Source organism: Rhinolophus sinicus, linkage group LG03 (genome assembly GCF_036562045.2).
Source record: "Rhinolophus sinicus isolate RSC01 linkage group LG03, ASM3656204v1, whole genome shotgun sequence".
Classification (NCBI taxonomy): domain Eukaryota; kingdom Metazoa; phylum Chordata; class Mammalia; order Chiroptera; family Rhinolophidae; genus Rhinolophus; species Rhinolophus sinicus.
This window is the reverse complement of record NC_133753.1, coordinates 59225956-59243459: the sequence shown is the minus strand read 5'-3', so window position 1 is coordinate 59243459 and position 17504 is coordinate 59225956. Positions and strand designations below refer to the sequence as shown.

General features: G+C 40.6%; 1 long non-coding RNA gene across 1 annotated transcript; it reads left to right on the top strand.

The window, feature by feature from the left end:
* Positions 1-3586: 3586 nt before the first annotated feature.
* LOC141570590 (uncharacterized) lies at positions 3587-14237 on the top strand. Its single transcript, XR_012494757.1, has 4 exons — positions 3587-5543; positions 6557-6709; positions 7319-7403; positions 11507-14237. It is a non-coding gene; the product is annotated as an uncharacterized LOC141570590 (long non-coding RNA).
* The last annotated feature ends 3267 nt before the right edge of the window (positions 14238-17504 follow it).

The following is a 17504-nucleotide window of genomic DNA, read 5'->3' as shown; positions in this document are numbered from 1 at the left end:
CATTAAGTATAGAGTCCACCTGAGGACAACACCGCTTTGGGTGAGCTATGCTCACAGGGCAGGTCCCAGCACTTCGGAGGCCAAAAGCAACTGAGAAAATGGGCCGGGTTTGGAGAGAATGCTCATAGATGATGCTACGACACTTGGGGACCATCCAGGAATTCTCAGAAATGTCCAGGAGGGCACTAGAGGTGTGGCAGTTGAAATGAGGGATGGGCTGGAGCTATGTTACTGTAACAGTAAAGCCAAAGCTAACCCAGAAGTCTAGGACTAGAGGATACCGTGTTGCATGACCGTGGAGTGCCACTCCTAGCGATGGGAGAAGAAACCATCTCATGCTGGGAGCACAGTAAGACCCCACCTGCGCAGCAAAATGGACTAACAATGTCTGTTCCATAAATGCTGATTTAGTTGCCTGTGCTGGCTTCCCAAATTCCTAAGCAGACTTTCTCAACTCTCCAACTCCTCTCCTCTAATCTTCTCCCCAGATCTCCATGGCTGTGTAGCAATTAGTAGGCCTGGTGATGCGGGGCCTGCCAAGCCCGGCGGCTACACGGTAATCAGCAGCTTCACACCAGCCAAGGAGCAGGGGAGGCTGCAATGATTTATTGGATTTATTATTTCCACCAATATGAGTAAATAGGCCAAACTACTTTTGTTTAAGGTCAGGAATGAAACTACTACTCCTGAGGTACCGTTAAGCTGAAATAAAATAATTGGTGGAGAGCTTTTGTGTAATACCATGCTAAATGTCTAATGGTATAAGGTGAAATTGCTTTCTGCTCTCTGCTTTTTTGTCTCATGGTCTGTCTGTGTGATATCATCTGATGATATATATTTTCCATCATTAAACCAGATAAAATGTTGCTTCTCCATTGCCCTGAGATTTGAAATTACTTCATTTAGGTTGCGTTCTTTAAGTTGCTATTTTGGGGGTGGATTTTTTCTTTTTGTTTATTATTATTAGGTTGAACTTACATACAGATAATCCGGTCTGATAAATTTATACACCTGTGTAACCACTTCCCTAATCAAGATGTGGAATAGCTTCATCATCCCGGAAAGTTGCCTTGTTTCCTTTTCCAGTCATTTCCAGCAGCCTCCATCCCTGGTAACAACGGTTCTGATTTCAAAGGTTAGTTTTGTCTGTTCTTGAACTTCATGTAAATAGAAGCATACTGTATGTAGTCTTTGGTGTCTAATTTCTTGCTCGACAAGTTTTTAACATCCATCCATGATGCTGCATGTGTAAATGATTTGTTCATATTTTTTGCCAAGTCATAATCCACAGTATAAATGTATCACCATTTGTATATTTTTTCTCCTGCTAATAGACATTTGGGTAGTTTCCAGTTTGGGGATATTATGGATAAGGCTGCTATAAAGATTCTTGTGGAAGTCTTTTTGTGGGTATGTTTTCATTTCTTTTGGGTTGGAGTAGCATGGCAAGATCAAAGGGGAGATGTATATTTAATATTATGAGGAACTTCCAAACAGTTTTCCAAAATAATTACATTTTTCATTCCCACCAACAGTGTATGAGAGCTCTGGTGGTTTCATATTCTGGACACATTCTTTAAGTATAGCCATTCTAGTAGATGCAAACTGGCATTACGTTGTAGTTTTAATTTTCATTTCTCTGATGATAATGATGTTGTGATTATTGGTCATTTGCATGTCTTCTTTTGAGATGTGTCTATTCAAATATTTTTCCCATTTCATTATCTTTTTATCGTGTATTTGTAGATTTTATATATTCTAGATACAAGTTCTTTGCCATATTGTGAATGGTCTCTTGTCTGTAGGTTACCTTTTCATTTTCTTAAGTGTATTTTTAAATAAGAAGTTTTAAATTTGATAAAGTCCAGTTTATCAATTATTTTCTTTTATGTTTAGTATTTTTTGTTTCCTTTAGAAAATCTTTGTTTACCTATTTGGGTCACTTTTTGATGGAAACTTTTTAAAGACTATTTCCTAGGTGTTCTCAATCATAAAAATTTCCTGCTTATCCATTTTAACAAAAGTATTTTTAAATTTTCATCATTTTCATTCTAGTTACCCAAATGTAGTGGTATGCAGGTAAACTGACTTTCTGGGGGTCAGGGGAAGCCAGAATTTACAGGATTTACTAATTTCCATGGTATAACTACTCCCACCATATGATTTCAAGCTACCAATGGTTTAACAACTGACTTATAAGGTAACATGCCTGAATATTTAACAACCAGCTTTCACTAGCTATTATGATTCCCTCCAGCACACCACTACAAATGCCACATGAAAACAAGTGGCAAGAGGGGAAGGCTGTTCCCAGGGACACAGAAAGATGCCATGATTTGAGGGACAGTTGGCCACCCAAACTGGAGAGTCAGTGACCCTGACTGACAACAGAACCTGACTTGACTTCCTAGTGTGGCTAATATAAACAGAAGTGCAGATATGAGTCATGTGAGAGTTTAAAAAAATAAATAAACACTTAAAATGAGGAACCTAGTGTCCTGGCAAATTAGTATCAAAGCAGAGCCTCTGTTACTATTCCAATTATTTCCTCCCGAAAATACTAGAAGAAGACTGAATAGGAGGCTGGAGGACTTTGTAGGCTAGAGGACAGACGTTTAGACTACACGAGATGAGGTCTGACAATTAAGTTTGTGAACTTGTTGCAATGATGTTGCTAAACTTTTTTGATATTATTATCAATTTGTACCAACTGGACAACCCAAGTTTACTATTTGGAAGTGATGATAAGGCTGCATGAAAAAGTTAGACAACCTGAACTTTTTGCCAACCATTCATGGCTCTTATATCATGACAGTGCACCAGCTCACACTGCACTGTCTGTGAGGGAGTTTTTAGCCAGTAAACAAACAACTGTATTGGAACACCCTCTGTGGGGACAGAGTCCCAGAGCGCAGTTTCCAGGCTCTCAGCCTCATGTGGAAATGTGCTGGCTTGGTTATTAGATAGCCGTCAGCTGTAATCAGATGGCCATCTGCCGTGGCTGGGTGGCCATCAGCTGTTACTGGTTTGCCATTAGCCACTGATTTAACTGCCGTGGCTACGCTAGGGGGTTGAGTTGGTTGATGGGCCGAGAAGCAGTCAGCGGGTTGCTGATCATGTTGATCCTACTTCCACTGTCTCGCTCAGCCGCCAGTGAGACTGGGGTGCAGGAAGACCCCTCATTGGGGTGCCGGCGGATGTTTGCTTTTGTGTCTCAACCAGACGAGAATATAGTGGTATGACTCCCCTATCTATGGTTCTGTTGTTGTTCTTTTTTGCCCTCATCATAGCCTGCATTCTTGTGAGAGGAGTGGGACCAGAGTCCTGGCATTACACCCTTGCTATTTACCTGATTTGGTCCCCAGTGCCTTCTTTCTTGACCCACAGATAAAGGAAATGTTGAAAGGAAGACATTGGATGACATTCAGGACATCAAGGATAATACGACGACAGCTCTGATGGCCATTCCAGAAAAAGAGTTCCAAAACTGCTTTGCAGGGTGGGCTAGGCACTGGTGTCAGTGCATAGCTTCCCAAGGGGAGTACTTCGAAGGTGACCATAATGAAATTCAGCAATGAGGTATGTAGCACTTTTTCTAGGAGTTTGTGAACTTAATTGTCAGACGTTATAGACAAAGGGAGAATAGAAACCAACAGGGGGTGACTCATGGAAAGACCAAGGACCCATGGACACATCTTGCCTAGAGAGTTCACTTGGAGTAGGAATTAAATATCAAACAACAAAACCCCAGTGAGATGGGAAATGAACAATTTTCATCCACAGCTGTGTGACCAGGTGGGATGCTTGATGTTGTAACACAGGAAATGGCCATGGAATCAAAACCTTTAAGTCCTAAAAAAGTATCACAGATGACTTTCTTTTCATCAAAAAGATTAAAAAAATTTTTAGTAACCCCTTACCACCATAGTCAGAAGAAGGAAGCATTTTTATAGCAATCATTCTACAAAGAGTGTTCATATTAGAGTAGAAAAACCTGGCGATTTGCAGCTGTGCATGGTTTTCTGTAGTAACAATAACAGAAATAGAGCAGGGAAACACATTTTTAAATATTTTTTCAAAATTAAGCTTTGGCAAATTTTGAACTGGGATTTAGACATATGTCCAGTTTATACATATTAAATTAATTGTATGTATTTTACTTAATATAGCATATATGAAAGCATATTTAATTTACTTTAAATAATAAAATGAATGCACTATGCTCACTACCAAGCTTATCTAATAAAACATCAGCAGTGCCAATACTTGGTATCCATCCCTTGATCAATTTCCCTCACTCCTCCCGTTGATAGAGGAAAGTTTTCTTCATTGCAGGCCCCAATGGTTTTCTTAACTTGCCTGCTCAGCCATGAACTAAAAGGATGTTGTTGTTGTCTTATAATTTTATGCCACAGTTGTATGTCTCCTGTATTAGGAGAGGTCTCTCTGTAGCACTAATATGCCACATTTCCAGAATCAGAAAGTCCATATACCTTTTAGCATCATTAAATAACAGGCTAGAGGTAGACATGCCAGTCAAGGTGCTGGCTATTCCCATGGCCTTTCTCAGAGAATCTGCCCCACCCCCTACAGCTGAGTACAGCAGTGGAGCACATGATCCTGTCCACACCCTACTCCTGTTAACAGCTGATTGCATGACTTTTAGACACCCAAGACAAGTGAGGGTTGATAAGAAATAGAGAGCCGGAGATCTACTTAGTCCACGTGGGCCACTGAGTTCGAGAAGTTGTGTAGAACTGGGGCTGTGGGTACCACTTTCTCTCGTGTTTAGACTGTTCTGCAGACAGCGGGGGCATGAAGGGAGGCAGTTTTGAATTTCACTCCCTCACGATTCCCAGCTGTACTTCTTGCCTATGGGTAATATGTGCTGCTTATTTATCCTTCCAACGGCTGCCTCTTTTTTGTCTGTTTGAACTACTAGTTTTAATGGGTTTCTGTTTCTTGAACTAACTATACTTGATAAGGCCAAGTCAGGGTTGGGGAGAAAGAAAATGTGATAGACTGTACTGGCCTAATGTGTGAATAAATGGGAGTCTAGCCAGGAGAACCTAAACCTCTTCAAGAATTTCCAACAGAGAGAATTTAACATAGGTAATTGGTAACCCAAATGATGGAACAGCTGAGCACCAATCAGGAGATGATGAGATAACCCAGAGATTAGCAACAGCAGGAAGCCACTATCTTAATTTAGGCAAGAGAGACAAAGAAAGGAGGGAGTGTTACTTGAGGCAAGGGGTTGGGTCTTGTGGAGGTTTGTGTCTGGTGAGAGCTGGAGCCAATACATGGCATGGATGCTGCCAGAGAAACCATCCGAGGCAGAGTGGAAGGCGAGAAACAGCTGAGCATCTTCCATCCCTCTGTGCTACAATCTTCTGCTAGTGCCTTCCACTAGGTGAATTCAACCAGCAGCTGACTAACCCTGGGACCTGTGACATGGAGCAGAGCAGAGGCTAAGGAATGAATCTGAGGCCCAGGACTGGTACAGTGTGGAAGCAAGGAGTTCTTCTCTCATCTTCAGCAGAGTTAAGTAACTAGGAATATCATGTATGTGAAAACAACCTAAATCCCAAATGATGGATAAATGTTTAATTAATTATGAAGTATTATATGGCTTTGAAAAGCAATATATAAAAAATTGTAATTATATGAGAAAATATTTAAAGTTTAAGTTTAAGAAAATATTTAAAGTTAGAAAAATATTACAAATACATTCAAATTTTGAAAATAAATACAAAAATATTGTGCATAATTTCAACTGCTTAAACTGCATACATAGAAAAAACTGGAATGATGAATATCAAAACGTAAACATTGTTCTGTTTTGATATAATGGATTTTTGTATGTTCTTATTTATATGTGTGTTTTTTTTGGATTGGGCAAATGAGCACCTATTACCTTTATAATCAGAAAAAAAAAAAGACTGTCCTCCTCACCACCTGGAATATGGAATCTATCAGGTTGCACAGCTCCCAGGAAGATTATCTGCCATTTGGGGACCTTAGTATCAGAAATGGTAGTTTGGTAGTTAGGATGTTTCTTATTGTATTTACATTTTGTAAAGGACTTTCAGTATTTTTTTTTTTTAAGATTTTATTGAGGAAGGTGAACAAGACTTTATTGGGGAACAGTGTGTATTTCCAGGACCTTATTGGGGAACAATGTGTTTTTCTGAGGACCCATCAGCTCCAGGTCAAATTGTTGTCCTTTCAATCTTAGTTGTGGAGGGCGCAGCTCAGGTCCAAGTCCAGTTGCCATTGCTCCATCTTAGTTGCAGGGGGCACAGCCCACCATCCCTTGCGGGAGTCGAACCGGCAACCCTGTGGTTGACAGCACGCGCTCTAACCAATTGAGCCATCCGGCGGTAGCCCGGGAGCTCAGTAGTAGCTCATTGTCTTCATTCTAGTTGCAGAGAGCACAGCCTGCTGGCAATTGTGGGAATCAAATGGGCAACCCTGTTGCCCACAGCTCACGCTCTAACCGAGCCACCTTTTTTTTTCCCATAATCACATAAGCTACATTTTTCCTGCCTTGCAGATGAAGAAAAGAAACAATATAAGATCTCAGACTGGTAGAAAAAGGCAGAGCCCGAGTCAGAGGATTGGCCTTGATGTCCCTCATCAAAGGACACTATGGGAGTCATCGGTGCTCTTCTCTGACTATGTCATACTTTCCTCTTTTAAGTACATGGTAGGTGCTTCTCCACCTCCTGGAAAATATGGTCATGTGATTTACTTTCACCAGTGAAAAGTGAGGAGAAATGATGCGGTTCACCTGGTAGAAACATGTACAATTAGTCAGTCTTTTCCTACAACTGTGGAAATCTGGGGAACACAGTTAGAAATGAAACCTCTATAAATCTAGGTCTCTGAAATCCCTGTCTTTTTATCTGTTTTGGGCATGTAGTGTGAATAAGAACTAAGCTTTCATTGTGATAAGCCACTGAGATTTGGGGGATGTTTGTTTGTACAGCCTGATAATCCATTTTGATCAAAACAGACATTATTCTCTTCATGGCACTCATATTCCTATCTATTCTCAAAGACAATTGAGTACTGAGTATTTGTAGAAACAGCACATGCTGTCAACAGAATAAAAATATTAGAGCAAAATAGCCAAAGCTATATTTTTTAATTATTTAGCATAATTTCATAAATGGTAAAGAAGCAATTGTCTAAGTTCAAAGAGAGATGGAAGTAACAAATGCAGTTTGGATAAACCTCTTAAGATTGTTCTTTTGCTCTTCTTCCCTTCTTTAAAAAATATTTACTGGGTTTTTTTCCTTCCTTTACCAAAAAGCCATTAAAGTAAACCCAAATATATAGGTGATCTGAAGGAGGCTGGTCCACGCAGGGGTTGGATGTACAAGGAGGACAGCAGCCAGGTGAGGTCACGAGGGTGGTTACATTCAGGGAGATGGAGATATTGGGAACCAGGTTTGTCACTGTCAGGGGAGGGAAGAACAAATATGGAAAGGGGGAAGCTGGAATAAACCCTGTGGTGTTAGATGGGTATTGGAAGTATCAGCGAGCACTCATGGTTTTCAATATAGTTAGAAAGGTAGAGATTAAATGTAGGATATATCTGTGTATATGTGTGTGTATATACATATATGCACATATATATAAACACTGTATGCATATATACATATATGTGCACACACACATATATACATATATAAATATATATATAAATACATATAAATGACTGATTCCCTAGGTCTGGGTCAGGCAAAGAACAAGGTAAGTCTGGAATGTCTTTTTCTGTGATAGAAAGTAAGGAAATAATCAAAGAACAAGGAAGACATGTCAAAAGTTCATATATGTAGGAGTTCCCACTGGCCAAACTGGGACAATTTGAGCATCAAAATGAATGAGAATATATTACAACATGTTGAATAAAATAGGAAGCTATGAGTCCACACTGATAAATAAATGAATGGACTAATTAATGCATTCAGAGAGAAAGCACTTTCTTTTTTTTTTGTTAGTTTCAGGTGTACAAAACAATATAATAGTTAGACATTTATCATTTATATCCCTCACACAGTGATATCCCCCGCCCCCCCATCTTTTCTTAGGATCAGAAATCAACTAATAAATGTAAAGGAAAACTACCATTTCCATCACAGTAATAATTAATTTAGGCAAAGAAACATAGCAAAGGATGCTAAAACTTGTGGGCAAAAATTGGATAAGGAATATGATTTTATATAGTCTCAAAATATCATCCCACAATATATTTATTAGTTACCAAGGGAAAAGAAGTTATTGTACAGTGGAGAAGCTTGGCAGACACCATCTCAATCAAGTGATCAAAATTAACAGGGCAAACATGTTATGTGCCACTGGATAGGATGCACTGGAGTGAACTACAGCATCTGCAGTACTACATGCAAAAATATATATAATTGGGGAAACACTGCAAAACCCAAATACAGGAACATTCCACAAAATGACTGGTCTGCAATTCTTCAAAAACGTCAAGCTCATGGAGGTTAGGGACGACTAAAGACCATTCCAGGTTGGAAACTTAGACTGAGAACAGTCTTAATGGGTGACCTCGGATATAAGGGATGTTGCTGAGACATTTAACAAAACATGAATGGGGCTCTGGGCTAAGAGTAGATGGAGATTTTTCTACTGTTGCTTCAAATTTTCTATAAGTTTGGGACTGTCAAAATAAAATATTAAACAAATCTCTTTGCATAGGACAATAGGTTCCCAGTAGCCAATAAAGGAGAGGTAAAGAACAGGGAATGGAGAGGGGACACTGTGCCTGGGAGATGCTGTAAGGCATCGCCAATATTTCTCACTGCATTGTCTAACAAAATCAACCTCTTGTGAACTTGTACTGTTCCATGAGTCAGTGGATGAATGCAATGCAGTGAGTGGGCGATGGGGACTGATGATGGGATGGGGTGGGTAAGGAGGCTTTCCAATCTCTGGATATCTTGTTTTGCATGGTCAGGTGAGAGAGTAATTCAGGGAGCACAGGCAAGAGCAGGGGGAAGGTAAGGGCAGAGAGGTAAGTGAACTGAGTTCAAGAGAAGCTGGAACCCAATCAGCTAAGCAGACAGCAGACCCCTTGTGAGAAAGACAGGCACCAGAAGCAACAACAAGAGCCCGGGGGTGGAAGAACCTCTGCAAATGAAAAGAAGGGGATGGTGAAGGTCTGAGAAGCCAAAATTTGGTAGCCAGCATATAAAACTGGGCAAAAAGAACCCAGATGAGAGAACTGAAGCAAAAATATGTAAAAACTAAAGACAAGAAATAAAACTGTCAAGTTGACAAGAAACAAAAGGTCAGTGTGTCCTCATAGAGATAGGTGGATTATTTATTGGTGTTACAAAGCGAAATTACAGAAAATTGAAATAAATTCTTTGCCTGAGGAGTTTGTGGGAAAGGCTGGTGGATGGGAGACACAAATATAAATTTTATGAGGGAAAAAAGCACAGCCAGAAAAAATAAGGGTGCATACATGGTTGATATAAAGATTCTACTACCCGGAATGGGAAAAAACGTACAGTTTGGAACAATCACAGTCTAGTATTTAAAAATGGCAGAGAAAAGAATATAAAGATATTTCCCTTTAAAGTTGCATCCTAATGACAAGAAAGAAACCTATTCAATATCTTATTCAGTAACTAACATCCAGTGCTCAAAGCGTCATTCTGGAATCAGAGGGAGCAAGATGAAAGCGGGAAAGGCTCACCCAGCATTCCTAGTAGGGACCTCAGGCGTCTGATCTGACTGGCGGGAAGACACACCATGTTCCTTGCACAGCCTGAGGGCATTTATCTTTGGCTCCTTAGTACCTAACGCAAGCGCCAGTCACTAGCAATTGCTAAATAATTGTTTCAACTACCTGAAGAATAAAGGTTTCTCTCAAAGGATGAAAGCAAATAAAGACAAATGGAGAGGTCTGTATTATTAGGTGAAATCTCTGGGAGAGTATCAGGAATAAATAATTGTTGAGTAAAAAGTTACTTTAAGGCTACTTTTTATATTTCATTAAAAATTTTTTGAAACAAACGACAAAGATTTTAGCCAGGAATTTATCACTCAAAGTTGTAGGTGTCGTAATCCTTTCTATCCAGTCTTAAGAGAGTATGATATAAAATTTGAAATAGACCCTGACTATAGAAGAGAAAATAAATGATTTTGGAGAGGGGGGATTTTTTTTTTCTATCTGTTTTTAAAAGGTAAAGTGGGGGATGGCTGATTAGCTCAGTTGGTTAGAGAGCGGTGTTCTTACAGCAAGATTGCCAGTTTGATCCCCACGTGGGCCACTGTGAGCTGTGCCCTCCACAACTAGCTTGAAACAACTACTTGACTTAGAGCTGATGGGTCCTAGAAAAGCACACTTAAAATAAATAAAAGTTAAAAAAAAAAAAAAAAAAGGCAAAGTGGAACCTGTCCATTTTGATAGGAAAGACTAAGTTTCAAGGAAGACTTGAATTCAAGGAAGATAGAATCTTGGAAAGTCATAGAGAATAATAGACCATTCTGAAAGGTAAAAAGACAGGCAGCACTAGCAATTTAATTACTTCTGTTGACCCCTATTGATGGAGAAATGCTGGCAGTTGAAGAGAAATACCAGAAGGGAACAGACAGGTTGTCCTAAAGTCACAAAGCCATAGTCATATCACCATAAGGGACTGTATTAATCAGAGTTCTCCAGAAAAACAGAACCAGTTGGATGCATATAAAGAGATTTATTATAAGGAATTGGCTCCGACAGTTATGAAGGCTGGGAAGCCCCACAGTCTGCTGTCTGCAAGCTGAAGACACAGGAAAGCCAGGGTGTAAATTCCAATCTGAGTGCAAAGGCCTGAGAACCAGAAGCACCAATGGTGGACGTCCCAGTCTGAGGGCAAAAGACCAATGTGTCAGCTCAAACAGTCAGACGGAGAAAGAGAGTGTATTCTCCCTTCTTCGATTTTTTTGTTCTATTCAGGTCCTCAACAGATTGGATGATACCCCCTGGCAGTGAGGAACACAATCTGCTTTGCTCAGTCTACAGATTCAAATACTAATCTCATCTGGAAACCCTCTCACAGACACCCAGAATTAACCTTTATTACAGCGCCCGAATATCTGGGCATCCTATGGTCCAGTTATGTTGACATGTAAAAGGAACCATCACAGGGACTGATTCAAAGAAAATGATTCAGGGAGAATCTGAAAGATACACTGTTGTAAACTGAGGTTAAAAACATACTAACCTACAACCAACAATAAAAGGCATAGAATTATAGATTAAATAATGCTTTAAAAAAATGTTCCGAATGAAAGATTAGGAAGACTCTTTTAGCAATCTGACTAGGGAATTAAACCAAACCAGGAAAACTATGAGGGCATATGCTGATTACAAAAGACCTCCTTTAATACAAACCTAAAACTCAAATAAATGCTGACAGGAAAAGTCATGGTGAGAACAAATTTCATTAAAAATCTGAAATATTAATTGAATTCCATTCTGCAGAGTGAAGAGCCTTCAAGATGAATGAGTCAATATAGAGCTCAACCTTCTCTTTCTCTTCAGAGCTGAGTCCACACCCCCCATCTATGGATTGGCTTTATCTTCCTAAAATACAGCTCTGGCCAAAAGGCTGGACGGAAGACACCAAGCGGATGGGGATTCACTGTACTCTGAAGGTGTGAGGTGGACCAACTCCTTTGGAAGCCATGTTTCAGGAAGGAAGACAAAAAAGACATCAGAGAAACCAGAATTCCCTACAGGGTCATATAGTAGTTCTTACAGAAAATCCTCCATGAGATGGGACCTCGAGACCCCAAGGTGGAAGGAATTTCCTGCATCTATATGTTAAACACATAGTTACTGAACACCTACTTTGTGCAAAGCACTGTTCTTCAGGCACTGTTCCCAGCTTGGAATGCTAAGCAGATGTCATTGTCACCAATGAAGTGTGTAGTTGAATCATAGTGACAAGAGGAAGGCAGACAGTGAAGGCTAAGATGAAAATGTTTGGAAAATGGCTTTTCTTTGTCTGCTAAGAAATTAGAAAAAGCAAGAGTGTTAAAGTGCATGGGTGGTGCAAATTTTGCAACGGGAACTGACTTGGGGGGTGGGAGTCTGTATTTTGAGACAATTTTTGAATTTGGCTTTCTGTTTAGAGCAGCTTACCTACTACTATAAGACAGGATGATGGAGTAAAAGTTTAAAGTTACCCCAGATTTAAAATTCTGTGGGCATGTGTTTTCTATCTCGCCTTTATTTGTAGACTGTTTCTATTCTTAAATATGCCTAATGCTTCACTGAATTAAGCAGCTTGAGGCCCAAAGAATGAATGAGACAGGGCCCCTGACTCTAAGGGACTCACAAAGAAGATGAAGCAAGTACCCAAATAATACTACATGTATTAAACCAGTAAAAATAAACTGCAATCAAAATCCACTATAAACCAGGCAATCAGAAAAGTTGTGGTAGATTGACTGCAAAAAGTCCTCAAGTTCTTCATTCTCCCTATCCATACTCATTGCAATGTGATGTTGCAGTTCTTTTCATAAATGGAAGAGTCTAGATTCCCACACCTTGAAACTGAGTTGGTCTATAGCTTGCTTTGGCCAATAGGAAGCAGCAGAAGTGATGCTGTACCACTTCTAACCTAAGACTCAAGGGGCCTTGCACATTTCCTCTTTTTGTTTCAGAACCTTGTCATCACCAGTAGACCAAGCTCAAGCTAACCTGCTGAAGGCTGAGAAATCATGTGGAGGAAAGCACAGTTGTTTCAGCTAAGGCTATCCTAAGTCACCTCACAGCCAGCCAATTCTCTTACATGTAAGACAGCAGAGCCAAGGTCAGCAAATCTTTAGGCCATCACATAGCTGCCTGCAGATACATGAGTGAACCCAACTGAGACCATAAGAACCATGTAGCTGAACTGTGGACCTGTGAGAACAAATAAATATCTACAATAGTATGCCACTACATTGGTTATTTGTTACTCAGCTTTACTGTGACAATTGATAACTGATACCAAAGGTTTCATGAGGTAGTAATCTTTCCACAAAGCCATGAAGAATGAGGATGACTGAGGATTACGACAGGCAGTGCAAATGGGGAGGATTTCAGGCCAGAGGCATAGCATGAATGAAACCATGAAGTGAGAAAGCCTAAATATGGTCACAGAATGGCAACTACCCAGTTTAATGAAAAGGGCTCAGAATTTCAAAATCACCACTATTATGACATCAACTCTGAGAAGTGATCCGGAGGGGTGGCTATCCTCTAGACAAGTAGTGCTATTGAAAGAGTGTTCACTCTGACACAAGGCCTCTTAGATGCTGGGGATGTGGAATACAGTTTGCCCTCTTCACTGGCTGGGCCAAGAAGGTGCAAGAATCAGAAAGAGTCAAATCTTGTTATTGCACCTGTTTTAACACATACATCTGAGCAAGACAAGGAAGCAAACACTTTCTTGAAATGAAGATAGCATGACTAGATGGTGGAACAGAGAACTGGAATAAGTGAAGACCCATGTTTTCACTGAGACACTTTTTTTTGTTTCACTGGAACTTAGAAGTACTCAAATCAGATTTTTGTACTGGCTTGTTGTTGTTTTGCCAAGAAATTAAATTTAGGAAACTCCAGGTATTACTGAGATGATATCACATTGGCCTGCCTCAAAAAAATCTTTGGGGAAGTAGGTGGCATATGAATAATCAATAAATAACTAATGCCTTCTAGAGAAACTGGAAGAAAAACAAAAACACTGTGTTGACGTCTTCACATTGATTGTTTGCTTGCTTTATGTTCCCTCCTCCCACTTCCTGTAATTGCCAGGATGCTCAGTGACCTTTCTGTGTTTAATTACTCAAAAAAAAACCATGCAAAAAATGAATGCCAGAGGAAGAGGGAGGTACCTATTGCTGAGTGTCTTGTCAAAATAACCACCCCCAATGTCCTTCTTCTTTCTATGGGATATGTGATGCTTGTTTGAAATGAACAGAACATGAAATGGAGAAAGCATATTGCTATGAGGCCAGAGAAGGTGAAATAAGGTGGGAGACAGCGAGGCAAAAACATATCGTATCTCTGCAGTTCAGAGTCTCAGTGTCACTCTTTGGAATACAGTGGTTCCTAAATGGTACATTCCTGGGAATTCTTCAAACAATTCTCAATTCAGACACGTCTATCAGGGAACTCCCAGTAATTAGATCCAGTTATCTTGCCCAAGCCCATGACCAGTTCCAACCAGATTATGGCAAAGACAGAGCCTGTTGCATAAGCAGTGCTGAAGAGAGTAAGGGAGATGCTCCAAAGATATTGCCACTCAGTCGAGTGTCACACACCACTTTCTCCAACGAGCATAGAATAATATTAATTTCCTCTCTTATTACTTTATTTGCATCTGATGCCTTAGGCTCCTATTAAAACCTACTTTACTGCCCTGGATTATTTCCTGATTTTAGTGACTATTTCATTTCACTGTTATGGGGCTTGATAAGAGGTGCAAGGAGTGACACAGGAGAACTTCAATTTGAATTATAAAATTTCTCATTTGCAGTTTGGGCACCGAGATAGAACAGCTCGGCTCCATTTCACAGCCCTCCAGCCAGAGTCCACACTGGCAAGATGTTTCAGAGTCCTTGAGCCTGTGCCTGCCAGGGGGCATCATCGAAGTCTATAGAAAAACAACTCGGAAATTAAGAACCTTTATTGGGAGTTAAGAGAACACTATAGTGTGGGGAGCAGGTAAAGAGGACAAAGAAAATTATGTCTATGTTAGGAAGTCCAGTACTTGTTTGTGAATGCTGGAAATTATGGTTTTGCTTAATATCCACTCAAAGAGTACCAGAGCGAGGTGGGTCGTAAGGACTGTAACCTCTAAACTCCTCATTCCCCCAAGGGGAAACTGAGGCTAATAGAGGAAAAGATATTTGCCACACATAGGTCTCCCACCTCCCAGTTCAGAACATTGCTATACCATGAGCTCTATGTGGAGTCATCCATGCTTCAGCCTGAGGGCCTGCCATTCACCAACCATCCCACATACTCACACACAATGTATCTCTAGCCTCAGATTTCTGGGCCCTGAGATATTCATCTTCATCCCAGAAGGCCACACATCAGTATGTGGGCTTGATTTGTCACCTCGATGACTAATTCAGATGGATGGGCTCCAGATGGATAGGCTCCTGTCACAGCCTATCTCCGAGACATCACTCAGACCCAAAGACCTGGTTGAACTACTTCACACTACTTTCCCTTTATCTCAGCAGATTGTCTGTTGATTGAAAGAGAATTAGCATCCCCATCCTTCCTGCCTGGACACCTTCTTCAGGCTACCAGCCATTGGAGGATGATGCCCGTAGAGTTTCTCAATGAAACTCATAGAAGCTGTCTGATCACAAGGCCTGGAAGCCTAGTCTTCAGGTACTAGCCTGAAAAAGGAACTAGTGCCAAGGCTGCTCATGAAATGTGACTTCTCGCTCACAAAAAGGGCACTATAACACTGGTCAACAAGGGCTGGGACAGCTATTCTTCACATATGCCAAGGGAGTAACTACATACTTGTTTCCCAATCATTTTTGCAAATGATCCTTTGAATTTGCCTATGGATGACAGATTCCTCAGCATACTAGTAACTTCTCTGGACATGTTAGAAGTGGTGTTGGGAATAGACTCCATAGAATCTACCTTCTCATCATCGCCTCTGACAAATGCTTCCTCGTCTCCAATTTCCGTGTGCAAGAATATCGGTTTTCATGTCTCAGCTTGAGATCCTTGATTTAAATCTCTGATTTATTTTTACCCCTGTCCCCAGTGCCAGTGTGGGAGAGTTCAAACATGTTTTCCTATGCACTGAGATGTCAGAGAAATTAAACAAGAGGCAGATTTTTCGTATCAGTCAAAGACTAATTACAACTGTGCTTCCCAGCAAACCAGTGATTGTAGGCTAATTTTCAGTTATGAAACAGAAACTGAGGTTAATGAGGCTAATTGTGTTTACCAGCATTTTTGAACAAAAGAAAAGAAGTCAACTCAATTTTGAGGAGCGCTGTTTGTCAGGAACAAATTGGGGAAAATTGCTACAGTTGTATCAGCGTTTCCTAAAACTGCCTAGTGCCATGCCTAAGAGCTGAACATCCTTGAACACAAGCTAGCAGTCCAGAAAATCAAGTCCTTAGACTGTGAGGTTTTCCTGATCCAAAAGGCATTGCCATATTACAGGGATAGCTGAAATCTTGAAGGCAATGCAATTAGGAGACATTCAAGGAGCCAGCCCTGAATTATGTGCCATTGTGCAAGGGGAAGAGGCAGGAGAAATCATCATATGTTGATGTCTGATAAACCAAGATCTAGCTTTGCTGACTTCTAAAGGCTGAGGGAGGTGACACGGGCGAGGAGGAGGCACCTGAGAATAGTACACCCAGCTGGAGACCAATGTGGTCCGGACACCCTGACGTGAGATGACTGCAGCACTGATTGCCTCCTGTTTGGGATTGCCTATGAATGGTTCATCCATTCTGTCCAACAGGATGATTGACTATAATAACTCCTAGGAAAAATCATCAGTCAAGAAGCCAGTTTCCTGAGGCCATGCACAGTTTTCCATGTAACAGAACAAGCATCAACTGAATATCAAGCTCATGGAAAAAAGAAAAATGCTTCTGTGATAATGTATCACTTCAGCCTGGAATTGGAGGGAGCAGAGACCGCCCATATTTCCCATGTGGGCTTTGCCCACTTACCCTGAAGGCTCCTCCCTCTTTGATCACACTAGGGCAGAGTTAGCTGCTCTCTGGATAAGGTTGATACGCAGCCACCAATATCAGGTTACTTTGGTGCTAAATTTAAGTTCCACGATCTCAATGTGTCTAAAGAGGCCTCTACAGAGAGTCTTCTGGGGGCATTAGGCAGACTCTAGTGGTGCAACAACTTTAAAGAGTACAGCAGTATTTTGACATACATTATAGTGCCTATTATGATTCTAAACAACATGCCCTGTTTTAAAGGAGGTCTTTGGTTCTTCAACCTGAAATTGTTCGAAGTAACCAACTGATACTCATCATGACAGTAATGTGTCCAGGACCCAGCCAAGGATAACTGAGCACATGCTGTGTCCCTGGGGAATACAAGAGGAAAAGATAATAGGGTGTGCTCTGAGGAAGTTCACTCTCTGCCAGGTAGACCAGACCCACCCACGGTTGACAAAATTGGGCATGAAACAAATCATATTTTTTAAAAGACTGTCACATTGGGTTTAATTAAATGCTATAGTGCAAGATATAACAAGTGCTGGAAGCAATCAGAAATCAAGGATCACTTACATTCACCCATGCTTAGTTCAAATGCAACTTCTTTGACCGCTGTCATCTCTCTAGTCATTTGTCTGACCCATTTTGCTTAGGGTTCCAAAAGCACAGGGTTTTGACCTTGACTTAGCACTTATTTTACCAAGCCTCATAGGTATACTTGTCTACTTCACAAATTTCTTATTTAAATTGTAAGCTCT